General features: G+C 50.7%; 2 non-coding genes and 1 pseudogene across 2 annotated transcripts in view; all 3 read left to right on the top strand.

Annotated features, from left to right (window-relative positions):
* The first annotated feature begins 547 nt into the window (after nucleotides 1-547).
* LOC149513157 (18S ribosomal RNA) lies at nucleotides 548-2329 on the top strand (annotated as a pseudogene).
* A 295-nt stretch (nucleotides 2330-2624) lies between these two features.
* LOC149513156 (5.8S ribosomal RNA) lies at nucleotides 2625-2780 on the top strand. Its single transcript, XR_016330978.1, has one exon. It is a non-coding gene; the product is annotated as a 5.8S ribosomal RNA (ribosomal RNA).
* A 239-nt stretch (nucleotides 2781-3019) lies between these two features.
* LOC149513155 (25S ribosomal RNA) overlaps nucleotides 3020-4267 on the top strand; it is a 3387-nt gene continuing 2139 nt past the window's right edge. Inside the window, exon 1 of the ribosomal RNA XR_016330946.1 lies at nucleotides 3020-4267. This exon is cut by the window's right edge and continues 2139 nt beyond it. This is a non-coding gene — a ribosomal RNA (25S ribosomal RNA).

The following is a 4267-nucleotide window of genomic DNA, read 5'->3' as shown; positions in this document are numbered from 1 at the left end:
GCCTCGCACCTCATTTCCTCTGCTCGCTCGTCGACTAATCGATCGGGTGGGTTGTGGACCGACGCACGTGGATGCTGCCACTTGTACACAATGGGCATAAGAGTGGTGCTATGGTTATGCGTGTTGGCAGGCTCCGTGCTCGATGTATCGAACTGTCGACCCGTCATCCTCTTCAATCATCCCCCATGTGGTCGTCGTACCTAGGGGGTGTGATGGGATCCTGTGTTGCATACCTGAATCGATGGAAACCGGATGTCTCACCATCCCTCATCCATCTCGTGTCCCGAGGGGCCACGGGTCGGACGTCAATCATGGCCGGTGTCCCAAGCGTGCCACCCAATCATTCATGGCTGCATTGGTGCATCGACTTTCGATCGTGCTATCGGATGTGAAATGTTTAACGGGCGCGAGCTCTCGGCCCCCATTCATCCGATGCTATGCATTTCACGTGCTCGACACGCACGATGCTTACGCTCCACATCGGGCTCTCTCCATCGCTCGGTCGATGCGTCGAGGCCCCTGCAGTGCCAACGTCCCAAAGGAATGCTACCTAGTTTATCCTGCCAGTAGTCATATGCTTGTCTCAAAGATTAAGCCAGATATGTGTAAGTATGAACTAATTCAGACTGTGAAACTGCAAATGGCTCATTAAATCAGTTATAGTTTGTTTGATGGTATCTACTACTCGAATAACCGTAGTAATTCTAGAGTTAATACATGCAACAAACCCTGACTCTTGGAAGGGATGCATTTATTAGATAAAAGGTCGACGCGGATATGCCCGTTGCTTTGATGATTCATGATAACTCGACGGATCGCACGGCCTTTGTGTCGGTGACGCAACATTCAAATTTCTGCCCTATCAACTTTTGATGGTAGGATAATGGCCTACTATGGTGGTGACGGGTGACGAAGAACTAGGGTTCGATTCCGGAGAGGGAGCTTGAGAAACGGCTACCACATCCATGGAAGGTAGCAGTCGTGCAAATTACCCAATCCTGACACGGGTAGGTAGTGACAATAAATAACAATATCGGGGTTTATGAGTCTGGTAATTAGAATGAGTACAATCTAAATCCCTTAACGAGGATCCATTGGAGGGCAAGTCTGGTACCAGTAATCACGGTAATTTCAGCTCCAATAGCGTATATTTAAGTTGTTGTAGTTAAAAAGCTCGTAGTTGGAACTAGGGTTGGGTCGTCTGGTCCGTCTCACGGTGAGCACCCGTCTACTCATCCCTACTACCGATGATGCGTTCCTGGACTTAATAGCCCGGGTCATTCCTCCGACGCTGTTACTTTGAAAAAATTAGAGTGCTCAAATCAGGCCTACGCTTGTATACATTAGCATGGGATAAGATCATAGGATTTCAATCCTATTGTGTTGACCTGCGGAATCAGAGTAATGATTAACAGGGACAGTCAGGGGATTTGTATTTCATAGTCAGAGGTGAATAACTATGAAAGCATTTGCCAAGGATGTTTTCATTAATCATGAATGAAAGTTGAGGGCTCGAAGATGATCAGATACCATCCTAGTCTCAACCATAAACGATGCCGACCAGAGATCGATGGATGTTACTTTTAGGACTTCATCGGCACCTTATGAGAAATCAAAGTCTTTGGGTTCTGAGGGGAGTATGGTCGTAAGGCTGAAACTTAAAGGAATTGATAGAAGGGCACCACCAGGAGTGGAGCCTGCGGCTTAATTTGACTCAACACGGGGAAACTTACCAGGTACAGACATAGTAAGGATTGATAGACTGAGAGCTCTTTCTTGATTCTATGGGTGGTGGTGCATAGCCGTTCTTAGTTGGTGGAACGATTTGTCTGGTTAATTCCGTTAACGAATGAGACCTCAAGCTGCTAACTAGCTATGTGGAGGTGATCCTTCATGGCTAGCTTCTTAGAGGGACTATGGCCACTTAGGCCAAAGAAGTTTGAGGCAATAACAGTTTTGTGATGCCCTTAGATGTTTTGGGCCGCACACATGCTACACTGATGTATTCAACGAGTCTATAGCCTTGGCCGACAGGCCCGAGTAATCTTTGCAATTTCATCATGATGGGGATAGATCATTGCAATTGTTGGTCTTCAACGAGGAATTCCTAGTAAGCGCTAGTCATCAGCTTGCATTGACTACGTCCCTGCCCTTTGTACACACCACCCGTCATTCCTACCGATTGAATGGTCTAGTGAAGTGTTCGAATCACGGTGATGTGGATGGTCTCCCGCCCATGACATCGCGAGAAGTCCATTGAACCTTATCATTTAGAGGAAGGAGAAGTCGTAACAAGGTTTTCGTAGGTGAACCTGCGGAAGGATCATTGTCGAAACCCCGTTCGACAGATGACCCGCGAACGCCTTAATGAAACACCGAGGGGGCAAGGGTGCCCCAACGCCTCGAGCCCCCTCCGACCCTGGGCGGGCGTGACGGTCTCTCCGTCCCCCCTATGGGGCAGGCGAAACGATTGGCGTCGTCAGTCCCACCGTCGAGCAACGAACCCACGGTGCCAACTGTGCCAAGGAACCGAAACGAAAACGGAGCGTGCGCGCCGTCGCCATCCCATTTACGGTGCATGCACGGGCGGTGCCGCGACTCCTTTTGTCGTGAAAAAATGAAACGACTCTCGGCAATGGATATCTCAGCTCTCGCATCGATGAAGAACGTAGCGAAATGCAATACTTGGTGTGAATTGCAGAATCCTGTGAACCATCGAGTCTTTGAATGCAAGTTGCGGCCCAAGTCATTAGGCCAAAGGCACGCCTGCTTGGGTGTCATGCACCGTCACCCCCCCTCCGACCCCCAACCCTCTGGGCTCTGGGGGAAGGAGGCTGGCGGAAGATGGCCTCCCGTGATCCCGTGGGTCATGTTTGGCCCAAAAGTGAGTCCCCGGCAATGACAGCGTCATGACCATCGGTGGTAGAGCTCCCGACGTGCCTCATTCTCGGTGATGCATGCTCGTTGTCCTTCCAGACCCCTTTAGAACCCCCTTATCACTTGGTCGATGCTCGTGTCGCAACCCCAGGTCATGCGGGATCACCCGCTGAGTTTAAGCATATCAATAAGTAGAGGAAAAGAAACTTACCAGGATTCCCCTAGTAACGGTGAGCGAACCAAAAAGAGCCCAGCTTGAGAATCAAGCATCCCTGACATCCGAATTGTAGTCTGGAGAAGTATCCTCAGCGGTGGACTGGGCCCAAGTCCCCTGAAAAGGGGCACCGGAGAGGGTGAGAGCCCCGTTGTGCCTGGACCCTGTCGCACCACGAGGCGCTGTCCGTGAGTCGGGTTGTTTGGGAATACAGCCCAAATCGGGTGGTAAATTCCATCCAAGGCTAAATACGAGTCGGAGACTGATAGCGAACAAGTACCTCGACGAAAAGATGAAAAAGACTTTGAAAAGACAATCAAAGAGTGCTTGAAATTGTCAGGAGGGAAGCGGATGGGGGATGGTGATGCGCCCCGGTCGGATGTGGAACGGTGAGAGCCAGACCGCCGATCAGCTCAGGGCATGGACCGACACAGGTCGCAATGGCGGCCCAAGCCCAAGCTTTCAATGTGCCCGTGGAGACATCGTCACAGTGATCATGGAACGCAACACGCATCGTCTCGACGTGCCCCGACACCAGCGTGCTCCAGGCGTCGGCCTACGGGCTCCTCATTCGACCCATCTTAAAACACGAGCCAAGGAGTCTGACATGTGTGTGAGTCAATAGGCCAAAAAACTTGTAAGGCGTAAGGAAGCTGATTGACAGGATCCCTCACGGGTGCACCGTCGACCGACCTTGATCTTTTGAGAAGGGTTCAAGTGCGAGCATGCCCATCGGGACCCGAAAGATGGTGAACTATACCTGAGCAGAGCGAAGCCAGAGGAAACTCTGGTAGAGGCCCGCAGTGATACTGACGTGCAAATCGTTCATCTGACTTGGGTATAAGGGCGAAAGACTAATGAACCGTCTAGTAGCTGGTTCTCTTCAAAGTTTCCCTCAGGATAGCTGAAACCCTCATCGAGTTCTATCGGGTAAAGCCAACGATTAGAGGCATCGGGGGCGCAACGCTCTTGACCTATTCTCAAACTTTAAATAGGTAAGACGGCACGGTTGCTCTGTTGAGCTGCACCAAGGAATCGAGAGCTCCAAGTGGGCCATTTTTGGTAAACAAAACTGGCGATGTGGGATGAATCGAAAGCCAGGTTACGGTGCCCAACTGCACGTTAACCCAGAACCCACAAAGGGTGTTGGTCGATTAAGACAGCAAGATGGTGGTC

Source organism: Durio zibethinus, chromosome 20, assembly GCF_047325235.1.
Source record: "Durio zibethinus cultivar Kanyao isolate XHJ-2024 chromosome 20, ASM4732523v1, whole genome shotgun sequence".
Lineage (NCBI taxonomy): Eukaryota > Viridiplantae > Streptophyta > Magnoliopsida > Malvales > Malvaceae > Durio > Durio zibethinus.
The sequence above is the reverse complement of the archived record's forward strand: the minus strand, read 5'-3'. Positions and strand labels throughout refer to the sequence as shown.